Raw genomic sequence first — 16,539 nt, 5'->3', positions numbered from 1 at the left:
ACAAAAATATTGAATTTTCATGTTAAATTTTCATATGTGTAAAAGTAAAATGAAATTTATTCTTATCCATCTATCTCTTCCCATCCTTTTCAAAAAAGAATTAGAAATGATATGAAAAATATAAATTAATTTAATTTTCTTTTTTATTTATTTGACTTTCATTATTTCTTAGCCATGGAAACTTAGATTTCAATTTACATATTTTACTTATGCATTCTATGATGATTTGTCAAAAAGGAAAGGTAAACAGGAAATAAACAAAAGAAGAGTAGATTATACTCTACAAGGATTGTTAGAAAATTTTACAATATTTTATTTAATACAATCTCAGAGTCAAGAAGAATTATTGTTAGGCACAAACACAAGGACTACTTGTGCTATATCGTGCCTAACAAACACATAGAAAGAAAAAAAAAAGGCCATACAATGGCCATTGAATCAGAGGTTTTTGCACCTGTGGATTAAACTAACCACAAACAGACATTTTGGAAGAAAGTTGCATCTCTACTGAACCTGACCTGTGTTATTGTCATTATTCTCTAAGCAGTGAACAGCTATTTACATATCATTTACATTGCATTCAATACTATAAGTAAGCCAGAGATGTTTTTTCCTGCACAGGAGGATCTATAGAGGTCATGCAAATATCATGTCATTTTACATAAGAAGCTTGCCTGTTCATGGATTTTGATATTTAAGTTGGAAGCCTTTTAGAACAAATCTCCTGGGGATATTGAGAAATGATTCTACATGTAGTTTGAGAAAAATGAATTATTTTTTTTTTTTTTTTTAAAGATTTATTTATTTATTACGTATACAGCATGTATAACTGCAGGCCAGAAAAGGGCACCAGATCTCATCACAGATGGTTGTGAGCCACCACGTGGTTGCTGGGAATTGAACTCAGGACCTCTGGAAGAGCAGTCAGCGCTCTTAACCTCTGAGCTATCTCTCCAGCCCCGAGAAAAATGAATTATTGAATTGGAATGATCATAATATGCATGAACTGATTGTTGATGATTCTCGTATATTAGAATTGGAATGTCTCTAGTCCCATACTTACCCCACATTACAGGAGGAAATGTAGCAAGTTCTGCAGCCACAGGAGCCTATTCTCCTGAAACAACTTTTTGTCCTGCTCTTTAGCCGAGAAGTCTCCTTCAGAAATCGAAAATGGGCCACAGAAACGATTCCCTTTACCTGGGGTTGAGTTTCTTGTGTCCTAAACACTTGCTTCCTGGTCTCACTGTGCCTGACCTCAGTGAGTCTAGAACAAAACTGCTCCAGTTTACCTCTTTAGTACACAGGAACCTCAGAATTCCATGCTAAGCCCAGACTCTCAACATTCTCAGGTTCCATTCATTGCTATTACTTTCTTCCAAACTGAATCGGAAGCTTATTTTAGAATTGAATGAAGTTTTATCTCCATGGTAGTAATTATGATTTACTGAGCACTTATAGAGCAGGAGCATTCCATTTGATTTTCTACATATGAAAAACAGATATATTTACTACATATGAAGGTATTTGACTACCCTATTTTATTTATGCTTTATTGATAAAAAGCTAAAGTATATTTTAATTCCATGAGCCACTCAAATAATCCAATTGACCAATCAGGGATTCCAATCAAACTTAATTATTACAACAAGTCATTGATTTTAATATATGTTTATAATTTAAATAAAAACTTTGACGCCTATGTATCTGTTAAAAAGTTTTAAATAAAAACTATGAAATCTATATATCCGTTATATGCTAAACTAATGATTATAAAATTATTTGGTGTCTAATTACTGAGAAATTAAGATTGATGACATTTATCCTAACTCCAGTCATGGCCTTAAATACCAGCAAGTGAGGAGATATTTATTCTCCTTGAAAACAGTCACTGTGGACATTTCTGCAACTGCTTCACTTTGACAATGGGAGCAAAGTCAATGACTAGTTTGAAATTACTGTATATTCAATTCTCATAACTTGCTCTGCCATACTATAACATTATTCCAATGTGTTTTTACACAGTGTCATTACCTATATCATTGCCCAGGTGAATCATTCATTAAAGGAACATGTATTTGAATATTTTTCTTCATTTCAGCACTAACCAGAAAGATAATATTCAAAGAATAATAACTTTTTGTATCTAATAAGGAATACTTGTATAATACTTAAATTCATGGTCATGTGATATTCAATAATTAATTTTATTTTTAGTTGTGTGTATGTGTATGGGTATGTGTAAACAATTGCAGGTATCTATGAAAGCCCGAGGTGTCAGTTCCCCTGGAGCTCAATTACAGGTAGTTATTAACTGCCTAATGTTGATGTTGGGAACTGAACTTGAGTCCTCTTTAATAGTAAACACTATTAACCACTGAGCAATCTCTTCAGCCTCAACTGTCATATCAATCCTTGAGGAGAGAAAACATTTTCTTTTTTCCCCTCATAGAAACTGCATAGAAATTCATAGAAATGCTATTGAATTTGCAGAGATTTGCTACACTTTTCTGAACAACTTTGAGTTATAGTAACATCGAAACAAGATGATGCATGTCTCTCAGATACAAAGCTAAGTATCTGAGAATGCCAAAACATTATAATGTTGAAAGATAATTATATCAGAAATTGTGGAAGTTATGAAAACTCAAAAATGTTAAATTAGTTGTAAACCACTGTACAGACTATGAAAACAAAAGATTCTCCATCAACTTTTAAAGCAATAGATCCTTATTTGCAACATGATACTCATGCCTTAGGGCAGTGGTTCTCAACTTTCCTAAATCTGTAACCCTTTATTACAGTTCCCCATGTTATGGTGACCTCAACCATAAATTAATTTTTGTTGTCACTTCATAACTATAATTTTGCTACTGTTATGAATCATAATGTAAATATCTGTGTTTTCCAATGATCTTAGGCTATCCCTGTGAAAGGGTTATTCATTCCCAAAAAGTCATGACCCACAGGTTGAGAACCTCTGTCTTGGAGAGAAGATTGCTTTTTTTAAAAGATGGAAAGTATACTTTAAACTACAGCATGAAGATGATTTCACATTATATAAAGGGATGTGTGGTATCTTTATTTATTTACTAACAAGTTTTAAGTTTAGACCATACCTTTTCTTTGAAAATATGTATGTTACTTAGATTTAACAATAATTGTTCTAAAGATGCATTTCCTACTATAATACACGAGCATTTAGGACTTGATTAATAAACATAACTGTAAAAATGAGTTGCTTTGACTTTGCAGAGTATACTTAAAGAATGGTATTTTATATTTACCTGCCATTTGAAAACACCTTCCTAGCATTGTAAGGGACTTTTAGGGGATATGTAGAAAACATACCTGTTTCATGTTAATTTATATCCCTTTTCCTCTCCTAGAGGTGGGTGGGATGCAAAAATTGGATTCTGGAAGAGCTCATTATCCCAGGAAGGTGTTAAACCTATTACAAGAGTGGCTCCTTAAATTTTATAGCTAATTAGAGTGTCTACTAACTGCGGTACTAGGCTCATCTAATACAGGGGAGTTAATCAGGATGCCTGTGTGCATGAAAACTTTCTTTCCTTCTAACCACTGTGAATGGAGTGTCCTGATGCTTCAACGTGCAAGAACCAGCTAGCGCTTCTTTCACAAAGAGCCCGAAGATTTTTAAAAATTGTTTTATTTTGATTCACTCGGAAAAGGAGAAAAAAGTATCCTCCTAGGTACTAACAAGATCACTAAGAAGTCATCTTTTTCAAACATTCTGGCCGTGGGGACTATGAGGCACTGCGGGGCGGTGGAGGAGTAAGAGGATAAAGAGAATAAAAACTAATTTTATCTTTACCACAAAGTCATACTATTCTCACAGAGACATTTAGCATTCAAGAAAGGAAGAAAGGGTTTTTAAAGAACGGCTGAAGAAATCGTCAAAAGGCATATGAGAAACCATCATTTTCCTAATGAAATCCATTTCCATAGACTGATAATCTATATTATAAGGGTTTTAAAATTATATAACTACACCTTTAGAGATTTGGTGTCTAATACAGGCAATATTCAACTGCGAGGAGAATTTAAAAAAAACAAACTCTAGTAATTTAGTACATACTGAAAAGTAGGGTGTCTACAAGTCAGAAATGAAATAATCTAGCAAAGCCAGTCTCTTGAAAATTGTGAATCCAATAATTTTCATATTGTGAATAGTGCACTAATACTGCCTGGACTCCGCTTCTCCCAATACAGTAAACTACATAAGGACAGGAGTTTCGCCTGTGTATGACATCTGTGTCCTTAGAACACTGAACAATAGGAACTCTCAAAATATGCTACTGAGAGAGCAGTACTTCTAAATATGTATACATATGACCAATACTAAATAGACTAGGTTTATATACATTTTGGGGGTGTGATAGGAATGTGTGTGTGTCAATAATAATTAAGATTAAGTAAATAGCCAAGCAGCAGTGGCTCACGCCTTTAATCCCAGCACTCGGGAGGCAGAGCCAGGTGGACCTCTGTGAGTTCGAGGCCCTCCTGGTCCACAGAGCGAGATCCAGGACAGGCACCAAAACTACACAAAGAAACCCTGTCTCGAAAAACCAAAAAAAAAAAAAAAAAAAAAAAAGTGAAGCAAATAATTTGAGAGGAAGTTTGGGGACATAGTAGGAGTTGGAGGTGGAGAGGAAGAGGTGGAAATGATATAAAACAGAGTACTTGTATTTAATCTTCTCAAAAAATTAAAGAAAAATAGGAAAGAACAGTACTTCATTGTCTGATGCTCTTGTCTTATGTGGATTATCTATGACTAGTGGCAGCCCAGTACTCAATGCTGGCACTAGGCTTCCTCCCTAATACTCATCCTCTACAATACAAGCAGGTTGTCCTGTTCCCATCCTCTAGCTCAGTAAACTCCAGAGTTGAGTATGTTTTTCATTAGCTCCATGGGTAGAGTATGTCTCACTGAATGAACAACATTGCTGTTCAGATGGACATGTCACCAACACCACGCCTAGCAGATGGTTGAAGAACTCTGTACTAACTACTAAAGAAATGGCATTGTATAAATATGGTTGAGTGGAATTTTTGTTCTGCCTGACCCTCTAAAACATCATGAAAAAGAAAAAACCGTTGTCCAGGTTAAGGAAAATCTGGCCAAATGGTGGCAAGCAGCCTATCTTGTCATCTTGCAAGCTCTATATTTTAGGATATAGCCTCTTTATTATTATTATTATTATTATTATTATTATTATTATTATTACTATTGTGAAGTGATGTGACCCAATAAACTTCACCTTCATATACTCATGTGTGAAGTAGAGTCCTCTTATTCAACACTTGACCATAGGAAATACATCTTCCAATATTTTATCTAATACTTCCGTCCCTCTACACAATAGAATGATCAGCACCAGGTCAACGCTGAGTCCTGAAATAACAACTGGAAAGAAATGATGGAAAGAATTAGTCTCCACTCAGAAATGGCCTGCAATGTTTGTGTCATCCTTCACATTTACTCCGACTAAATTGCTAAAGAGGAAGAACATTCATTTTCCTGCCAACAATAGCTTTGGGCGGTATTTTCATCCTTGTGCGACTTGCCAGTGTTGTGGACTCCGGCAGTGAGGTAAGTTATGATCAAGCCCTAGTTTGTTTGACCAATAGAAAACAACCATGGCAAGTTTGAGGACCTGAAAGAACAATGACTTCCAGGAAGAGTATTCAAATGTATTCATTCGTGCCCTTACTTTACAATTAAAGGCCATGAGGGGACAGGCCGATGCAGTGTCAAGATAAGTGGTGGAGGCAAATACTGTAATGTGACAAGGCACATTGTGATTTTTATTAGCTCCCATATGCTGCTTCTTGCAGAGATGCTTTTAAATCACGAAAGAATTTTAAAAGATGATTGGATCTTAGATTTCTAGTCACATGTAGAAAACCAATTTAGTTTCTCCATCCCTGTGATAATGCGTGAGCAGAGTAGCAAGGAATTTTACAGTGTGCTCCACTAAATAAGAGCTGGCTAAACAGTGGATTCATTAGCACCCTCAAAATCCAATATAAACTTAATCCAAGAGTTAAGTCATAAACATTCATTTCTGTAGAATTAGTTATCTTTTAGGTTGATGGAACATAATTTATCTAATGCTTCTTTGGTGTCCTGACAAATTTAATTTATCCCTCCTTACTGGTAAGAACAGGTCTATGAATTATTTCAGTAATTGCCCAAGAGGATTAAAAGGCCAATGTAGAATATATTTGCATATATTAATATATGAAATTTTTACTGAGGGAACCTTAAGTCTGAGAGAAAATATTCCCTATAATATATTTTTAAAATAAAGACAAGTTATTTTACATTAAAGTCCAATTTAAGAGAAGCAGATGTTACAAAGCCAGCTGTTAAGTGGAAGTACATTTCCTTCTAATTTATCACAAACTCTAAAGAGATAAGAGAATTAGTTAAGATGAAACGCTGTGTATTGGAAAATTTACCCCAAATTGTACTTTATCTTTCTTAATGTTTCCTCATTAGATATCAATCATAAAAACAATTGGCAGCTATACGAAATAACCATAGTGCGTGTCAGTGAAAGAGTACTTTGAAGTTTCCTGGATGAAAGACTCGGTGTTAATATAACATATTATTAACCCCATGAATATCAAAGGATTTAAAGAGAAACTCACTTCATGGAGAAACTAGACATGATTTAAAAGCCTATATGAATCATAAAGAATTCCTCATGTGAACGCAACCATAGTCTTATGTTTAAGGGCTGTAAGCCTTGCAGTTAAGAGCTTTCTGAGTAGCTCCTTTGGAAAAACAGTAAGTAGGTGATATCTGGGGAGATAGAAACAGAGTACCAACTAACTACTTCCATTGTTCTTAATTAATCACTTTCCCAGCAACAGATCCAGAGGCACTTCCATGAAGTGGAATAAAGACTTGAATTCTGGGGTTGGGGATTTAGCTCAGTGGTAGAGCACTTGCCTAGCAAGTACAAGGCCCTGGGTTTGTTCCTCAGCTCCAGAAAAAAAAAAAAAAAAAAAAAAAAAAAAAGAGGACTTGAATTCTAGACTCACTCTAACACAGAGATACCTTGTCTTAAAAAACAAATGTATGTATATGTTTGTGTATTAATCCCTGTAATAACACCAATTTATGGCAGTCATTTGTTGTGCTCATATTATGCAAGGACCATTTTTGTTCTGTGATGAAAAGGGCAGCAATCAGATCATCAGATGTCCATCACACAAGTTAAAGACATTGCCTATCATTCAGTTTTCAGCATGTCACCATGTGCATATCATTTCTTGAGGTGATGAATGGAATACTCAGCTCTGTTTAAAAAGTTCAGCCTTCTTAGCACCATCCATTAGAGATAAAAGAGGAATTTGGCAGGTGGACATAGTTCTTATGAATGCATTCTGTGTAATGTGCTTCTCAGGTTCTCATGAAAACCAAGTTGCTGAATTGCTAGAGTGATTTACCCAGGGTATGTTCTGATGGAAAAACTGCACACTAAACATCTATTGATCAATTTGGCACATTTCATCTTTAAGTTTGCCATCAAGGACTTAGTCATTGATCATAGTATCTGCGACAAGCATCTTGAGTTTGCGGAAGAACTAAACTCATAGCAATTGTAGGAATTTATCTCATACATTGACATGGTCATTATAGCTATAAACACGTTTCCACTGTCTTTGCAAGATGCAAAGGTGATAAGTAAACTACAGTTAAATGTCCATTGCCCTATGTGGCCAATGTCTTGAAATAGTGTTAACAAAGTTCTTCAACTTAATATAATTGAAAATATTTTTAATGCTGATATAGTTGAGAAAAGTGTATATATATATATATTTATATATATATAAATAAAATATCTAGATGTATTGGGCCAGGCAAAGTGACACATACCTTTAATCTCAGGATTTGGGAGCCAGAGGCAGGTAGATTTCTTGAGATTGAGGGCAGCTTGATCTACAAGGCAAGTTTCAGGCCAGGAAGAACTACACAGAGAAATCATTTGTTGTACTCACTGTAAAATGACCATTTTTGTTCTAGAATGCAAAAGGCAGCAATTGAGGGGAAAACATTAGCTGAAGAAATAGAAGTTGGTATCCTAGAGTTCAAAATATTAATAAGGAATTTGTTGTATGCAGAGCACTGTGGCTGTTGGGCATTTTATTCATCATTTAATTGTCATTAAAATTTTATGAGGTAGACATATTACTTCTTGTACATAAAGGAGGGACAGAGGCTTGAATGCTTGTGAGGAAAAAAATTATCTACATCTACTTTATAAAAGACTGAGAACCGGGATCTCTACCAAAGATGCATGAATCTACAGCTGCAGACATTTTCACTACACACTACTACCTCACTGAGAAGCAACTTCCTAAGAGTCTTGTGGTAGACACTGTTTCATTCAGGATTGTATTTAGAACATAAAATGTAAAAAATGAACTATGCTTAATTACACTTTATACATTATTTTCAGAAAAACTTTTTAGTTTGAGTTATAACATTAAAAAAAAGATTTGTATATGCATGAATTCATAGAGGCTTCACACAAACCCTAAAACAACTGTTTTTGCAATTTGTGTTCTCTACAATTCTCCATAATTCTATTTGTAAAAGCATTTCCCTGGAAAGCTACTCTCTATATGCAAGAGTCTCCTTTTTATGACCAAGACTAGACTCCTTCTATATGTATCTGGTCTAAATGCAGATAGACAAAATTTATAGTATGAATCAATTCTTTCATTTTACAGACCTGATCATTATTACATTTCAAATTTTTTTTGCTTGAACTCATTCATAGTGGGAGCACATGTCCATGAAAAGTATTCATTAGATAATATTTTATTATACTGTAAGATGTGTGCAGAGTAAATTACTGTCTTATATTTTAAGTGATTTCATCATCAGTTGGGATAAATCAACTCCTGAACTATAGTTTAATGATAACTTTGGTTATTTCACTCGCTGTCATAATTCATAACAAAATGGAGTGAACACTGGTTTCAGAAACAGTGAACATGCCCATGAGAACTACATGAGGCATTTTCCTCATGTAGTTATGATAGATTGACATCTCCATTGACCCCCATTCCTTACTCCTTTCTATATATACTACACGTGCCAGGAGACTTTGTGTTTCTCCTCACACTTGAAGAGATGAGGCACAAGTCATAAAACACTTCTGAATTTGAGATCATCTTGCTTTGCTGACAGGAACGCTAGCAAGCATGTTGGATACCACAGCTTGAGAAAATCACTTACGTTTTTCTTTTCAGTTGAGCTCTTGGCTGTCTCCATGAAGCTATGCTCAGGCTGCCTATTCCCTGATGAGAGACAATCCTGACCCTGACTAAGTCACACTAGCTATGCCACCAAAGGCATACTCAGGAACAGGTGACTAAACCTGACTGCAAACCCACCTTCCTGTCCCTGCCACACAGACATCTGCAAGAAGAGGCCAAGTCAACCAGATGTAGCTCAGGTCAATTGACCCTTTTTGCTTGTGACCAAGACTGATGGTTGTGTGTAATCCCACATGACTGTGGCATTATCAAAGTTTTATGTTCTTATCTTGTTGTGAAACCTCCTCCCACTTCCACATGAGTGTAGGTGGCGATCTCCAAATAAGGATCAAGTGGATCTGGATAAAGTTATGATTCTTCTTTTAAATTAAGAAGAAGTCTACTAGCCCATTTCTACACTTAGATTTACTTTAAATGATAATTTACTGAATATCAACAATGTTTTGGTAATGCTACCAGGAATTGCACTTACAAATAAGCCCTTCCAACACCAAGTTGAATGCTTGAGAAAGCAAAATACATAGCAGTAATGAACTGAAACCCTAAGTGTAAATAAATATCCATGACTCCTTCCCAATACTAAATGATTAAGACTTAAAATGGAGAACTGATAGATCTTCCACACGAAAAACACTCTAACAGATGATCTACCTACAAAGAGGCAGCATATAAATACTGAAACCTCACCCATTGGAAAGAACAGCTTTTGGGACCGGAGGTGTGGGATTTGCATACAATCACCATATATGTATGCTTTGTGTGGTGACTTCATTCCAAAAAGTACATGAAAATCATGGAAGAAAAGAGTAACTGGAGAACTTTGACAACCACTGATTTTCCAAGTGATCTAAGTTAGTATCAACCATAATAAGAGACACAAAGACTGGGAGATTAGGTACACTGGGTATAATATGTTAAGAATACCATTTTAGCCTGCATGGTTTTCCTGCACTAGCATTACTCCAAGCGAAATATCACCACTAGACAAATTCACAACAAAAGAATATTATTCCAAACATCTGTCCAGTGCCCCTCAAAATGACAAAAATGACAAAAAAAAAAAAAAAATCTGAGCAAGTCTTATATCTAAACAGAAGCTAATGTGACAAGATCAACAAATGAGACAAGGAATTAAATGTCCTCTAGAAAGATGGTCTCTTTTGAAATTAAGAAAATGTGAATAAGTATGAATTTCATCAATACTAATTAATTAATGAAAATATTAGTTCGTTAATATAGTGCGTAAGTATTGCACATAAATTATAATAAATGTACCATAAAAATTATGCTGGTGATATGAGAAACTCGCTATGGACAAAGAAATATGGTCTTACTGTGTAAATCCACAAAATATACTGAAGTTAATTTTTTGTCTAAAAATATATTGTCCAAAGGGGCTGGGGCTCATGGAGTATGGTGCATGCACACAAAAAACTTAAATTTGTATCCCCAATATCCAAGTAGAAGCTGGGCATGGTAGAACACATCTGTAGTCTCAGCTAAACTGAGGAAGTGGAGGAGATGATAGAGACAGTCAGATTTCCAAAATTCATTGGCCTACCAGTTAAACCAAGCCACAGAGTTCCAGATAGTAGTGAAAAATTCTGCCTCAAAAAGTAAGGTGGGGAGCGATAGAGGAAAGAATACAATATTGACCCTTAGTCTCCACGCACACACTCATACTTGTTCAAACACACATCTGTGTACACATATGCACACACACATATAAAGAAATAAAAAAAAACTATAGTGTTTATGAAACTATGTACAATAAATTATGTACTTTTATAGTCACTAACCTCTGTAGATTCAAGGTTTTGAAGGGCTGATTACACTCGACTAATTTTTTTATGTGCTGTTGATTTCTTGATTTCTTGTTTATCATCACTTCCATTGTCAAGCAAGTTCTTTTGGAGTTTCCAGTGTCATTTTAAAAATTTCAAAGTTTGATTTACCAAACAGTGCCAATGCAGAAATGAATTTAGCAGACAACTAATTACTACATGTAAATAAAATAATATTCCAGTTTAAAACATAATATAAATTTCATGGATGAAATCAGTTTAATTCTATGATGCATTTAAATGAATAGAATCCATTCCATTTTTGAAATAACATGCAAATTGCATCATCAATTGGCTTTTGCAAACAGTTTCTAAAATTATTATTGAATATCACTTCTTGTCACACTCTCTCTGGAGAAGATTAATGGTATGATCACAGAGACACCAGCTGTTTCAATACTGCTTTGTATTTATAGTGCTAGCTTAATAGTACAGATCTGCTTACTAGCTATAACCTCTTGCAACCAAGAACCTTTCATGGAGATTCTTGCATGTGGATTATTATTATTTTAATACTATGCCATTATTTGTAGTATTTAATATTATAGGAAAAATTCTCAGCATGGCCACAAAACAGCTGTCGGCTCACATTTCAGTAGCTTTCAGACAACCTAGGGCATCCACAGAGCATTGGTAAACATATCTGAATGATAACTGAAACAGGTGTAGATGACATTTAATAAAACAATTCTCTAATTTTTTGACCACTCTTTGTTTGGTTTCCTGGGACTCTGTTTGACAGTGAACTCCAGTGTATTTGCTTCAGGGAAATTCTTAGATTGTGAGAGTCTACTGACATGGCAACCAAAAGACAGGTCACAGAAACTGTGGCTAAACCTAATGTTAATTTCTAAGAGGATAAATAGAATTTTGTGGTAGAATTAGGATTATCAGCAGCAAAAACTTGAGATTCTGTGTATTAAGTTCAGACAATTTCTGTTTGCAGAGTCTAACCATAGGTTATGATGGATCACATTTAGTTTGGGATTTGTCTAATTCATATAAGTGCCAATGTAAATTTGCTGATGATTTTTCCTTTGCATTTGTGTACCTTAAGTGAAGAAATATAACCGAGTCATAAAAATAAAAGATGGGTTTCTTCTCTTAAGGATTCATGCATATGTCAGTTCTAGTCTGGAGGCCAACTCCAGTGCATTGAAATACTACATCATTTTCTCCCATGTCCTTTCTACCACTTTCTAGTTTCTGTGTCAACTTGCAGATATCAGTATTAGACCACCTTTGTTTTTCAGAATGGTCCACACATCAAGAAATAATTAACTGACACACAATAGAATTACAAAAAGGTATTTTGCTGTGGAATAATCCTTTTGTACATTGTGAAATATTTTGCTCTCATTGGCTTAATAAATAGAAAGCTGGCCAATAGCTAGTCAGAAAGAGGTTATGTAGGAGAGCCAGATGGAGAGAATGCTTGGAAGGAGGAGGGCAGAGTTGCCAGCCAGATGCAGAGGGAGCAGGACATGTAGAAAATGAGGTAACAACCCATGAGCCATGTAACAGAATGTAAATTAATAGAAATTGGTTGGTTTAAGTTGTAAGAGCTGGTTAGTAACAAGTCTAAGCTACCTGCCAAGCATTTATAATTAATAATAAGTCTCTGTGTGGTTATTTGGGTTGGTGGGACAAAAAGTCAGCTAACACATGGCTCCCAACATGGGGCCACATAATCCACATGGTTATGAGGTTACTTAGCATAGCTCGTACATGCAAAGTCAAAGTTGATGAAGATTTAGAGAGGAAAAGTGAAGCAACAGACTTCCAAAGTACTCCAAGTAGGACATGTTGAAGCAAATAAAGTCCACTATCTAAGAATCTAGTAAAATGATGTACTCTAAAACACATGGAATCCTTTCCTACAATATCATAGAAAAAAGGACAACATGTTATTCATGTGAGGATGGCCAGGAGCTCAAATATTATTCTCCAGGCAACTTTCAGACAAGCCAGGCAACAAAGGTACAGAGCCATGGATACTGAGAAAAACCAGGGCTCTGCCATCCCCAGTTTCCTCTTTCTTCCCCTCTTTTTTTTTTTTTTTTTTTTGGTTTTTCGAGACAGGGTTTCTCTGTGTAGCTTTGCGCCTTTCCTGGAACTCACTTGTTTGGCCTTGAACTCACAGAGATCCGCCTGGCTCTGCCTCCCCAGGGCTGGGATTAAAGGCATGCGCCACCACTGCCCGGCCTCTTCCCCTCTTTCTTAATGACAACTATCAGTTTCTGGTAATGGAAAAGGCAAGAAATGGCAACAATAATTGTTTTCTGAAGTTCATGATTTTTAATTGACAGATAATAACTATGCATATTCATGTGGTACAGTGTGATGTTTTGTTCTGTGTGGAAAATCTCAATCAAGTAATCAACATATCTAGTACATCTTTAACTTACCATTTTTGACAGTAGAGTATTTCAAAACTCATTTTTAGGACTTTTATGTGCTACACATAAAGTACATTATCATTAACTGTGGTCACTAGGCAGTGCAATAGATTCCTAAAAGGTTTAACTCCACTCTGCATCTTTGAACTTTTTGATCAACACCTCCTATGGTGATATTTTATTTGTGCTGTGATTTTATTTGTATGTTAATAAATAAAAGTGCCTGGGGGGTCAGAGCTATAGCAAGCCACAGCAGAAGTCTGGCATTGGTAGCACAAACCCTTAATCCCAATCACATGACAGGCAGATCTCTTATCTGTGTGTTCAAGGACACCACCAGCATGGAGATACACGCCTTTAATCTCAATACCAACCATAGAGACCTGGAGGTCTGTATAGACAGGCAGTGACGAGGAGGTTATGTGGTTTGGCAGAACAGAAAGTCAATAAAAAGAGGGGAAGGACAGCAGTGGCAGTGGGTGATAAGAAGGCGGTTTTAGTCTCAGCTCTTAGCTACTGCTCTGACCTCTTGGGTTTTTAACTCTGCATTTGGCTCTGTTTCTTATTTAATAAGACTGTTACATCTACAACCTCCTCATGTTTTCCTCTTCTTTTTCCACTGCAGCCTCTGGTATTCAGTCTCTGTTTTAATAGGGTCATCCTTTTAAGACATTACATATACATGTGGTGACCTTTATCCTTCTGTGCCTTGATTGTTATCTTCGTGTTACATCTATGTTGTCTCAAATAATTAAATTTAATTTTCCATGGCTGTATCATGTATACAGCATTCTATCATACATACAAGAGTAATTTATTATGTATGTATATGTGTGGTGCATGTGTGCATATCTGCTCCTATGTGATCATACATATAAGTCTGTTTGGGGATGTGTGTGGATGCCTGAAGCTGACATGAGGAATCTGTTAATAATTCTCTACTTCATTAACTGAAGCAGAGTCTCTCACTGAAGTCAGAGATCTCAGCTACAGCTAGTCTGGCCAGAACAGATTTTGCTTTCCTGTAAACTGGGATAACAGGTGGGGTTCCACACACACCCAGCTTTTCTGTGGGTTCTGGGAATCTGAATTCTGGTTCTTGTGTGTGCATAGCAATCACTTCACCTGATGAGTCATCTCCTTAAATTTGCTTTATTTTCTTTTATTCAATTGTGGTAAGGGACAAATTTTATACACAAAACCCCAAAAATATGATATTAAAGAACTATGGTTATTAGTATATGTTTACAGTAAATTATAACAATAAAATCTTCACTCTAAAGACTTTGATTACATTCTCTAATACATGAATGAACATTTGTACAAAATTTCTATTTTATCCTGCTGTTTCAGAAAATGCCCTTGTGGCCAGTTGTTTCTTTCAGTGCTTAGAGTAAGAACTTACACCAGAAGATTCCAGTAAAATTATATGACTTAACTATATACCATGCTGTAAAATGAAATAGCTACTATATTTTCAGAGCACAACTCATACAACTGTTAGTTATGAATTTAATCATTTCTGAAGAGAATATTCAGCAGTGAACCGTCATTCCCTAGTGTAATGAGTATGCTTGTTCCTTCTGACATTAATGCTTCTCTTCACTCAATATTTTATCTACCAGGAACTCTTGAAGAAGTGGCTGGAGAACAAAGCAAGTTCATCTGGCATAATTTCATAATTAGCAGTAGTTTGAACACAGGCTGTTTAAAAAAATGCTCTATCTTGTCATTGTTCAATATTCTGCTCCACAATGCACCAAAGACATCCAATTCAACACCTGATGTAATAACACCTAACACACAGGACATGTTAGGGTAACTGTTACAGCCCACACAACAGAGGAAAGATACTGTTTTCTCTATTTATCATTTGTGATCTCAAAGAGTCAATTTTTCTTTTGGCAAAAGTCTACAAATTATTTCACGGAAAAGAAAACATTCATAAGTATTAAATTTATTAATTGGTACTCCAAAGGTGCAGTGATTCAAGTAAATTGAGAAAGCCAACCAAATTTTCTGCTTGAATGAATTACCACTATCACTAGAAGTGATGTTGGAATCAGTAGTTGCTTTAAAGTTTATCTTAGACCAAAGTTGTTCAAAACTGAGCCCTTCCCCCAAATTGAAGTACACATGCATTGACCTTATCAGCTTTTTGACTTGAGAATGGACAGTAATGTTTCTGAAACATTTTTCACTAGGTCAAGATTTGGGAGCTCTATTCTGAGTTCCATGGATTGCATGATGTTGTAGAATCTAGGTTTTCCATGAGTGAGAAGTTCCATGTTTCCCTCTCCTAATGTCTTCTTTGTTCACTTTCCATTAGGGTAGAAGAGATGGAGTGGGAGAAAATACGTTATTAAAAGTAACTTATTTCTTTTATTTTAAAAGTTGGGACTACAAATTTCACTGGTATTTTACAATGAAACTTTATTATGAGAAGACTAAGTGTCATTGAAATCTGGTGTTTTTAATGCCATGTTCAATACAAAGATGAAGCTGATTTATTACAGACTTCAAATCACAACAGATCCAGTTATCTTTTCTCATTAATACCACCAATTTTCTCTTCATTTCTGTACATCTCTCTACTTCATTTAATTCACAGAGCAAATCTGATGGCAATAATTGAAGGGTGAACCCCACACTCAGGTTTTCTGAAAGGATTTCTTCATCTATAACAAAAGCCACTGACCCTGACCCTAGAGGACTCGCTTTTCTGTTTGACAGAAGTAAAACTTCAAATACTTGAAACCATTGCTTATATAGAATCTGAGGAACAGGCACCTATATATAGTATAGGTCATTGGTTCTCAACTTACGGCTTGTCACCCCTTGGGGTTGAATGATCCTTTAATGGGGATCGCTATTGTATATCCTGCATATCAGTTGTTTACATTACAATTCATAAAAGTAGCAAAATTGTATTTATTAAGTAGCAACAAAATAATTTTATGGTTGGGTTATCACAA

General features: G+C 35.4%; 1 protein-coding gene and 1 long non-coding RNA gene across 2 annotated transcripts in view; one reads left to right on the top strand and one right to left on the bottom strand.

The window, feature by feature from the left end:
- Positions 1-16,539, bottom strand: part of Alcam (activated leukocyte cell adhesion molecule) — a 182,440-nt gene that overhangs the window by 126,213 nt on the left and 39,688 nt on the right. The window lies entirely within an intron of this gene.
- LOC131922302 (uncharacterized) lies at positions 1,396-12,232 on the top strand. Its single transcript, XR_009382243.1, has 3 exons — positions 1,396-1,523; positions 5,388-5,614; positions 9,295-12,232. It is a non-coding gene; the product is annotated as an uncharacterized LOC131922302 (long non-coding RNA).

Source organism: Peromyscus eremicus, chromosome 12 (genome assembly GCF_949786415.1).
Source record: "Peromyscus eremicus chromosome 12, PerEre_H2_v1, whole genome shotgun sequence".
NCBI classification, from domain to species: Eukaryota; Metazoa; Chordata; class Mammalia; order Rodentia; family Cricetidae; genus Peromyscus; species Peromyscus eremicus.
The sequence above is the reverse complement of the archived record's forward strand: the minus strand, read 5'-3'. Positions and strand labels throughout refer to the sequence as shown.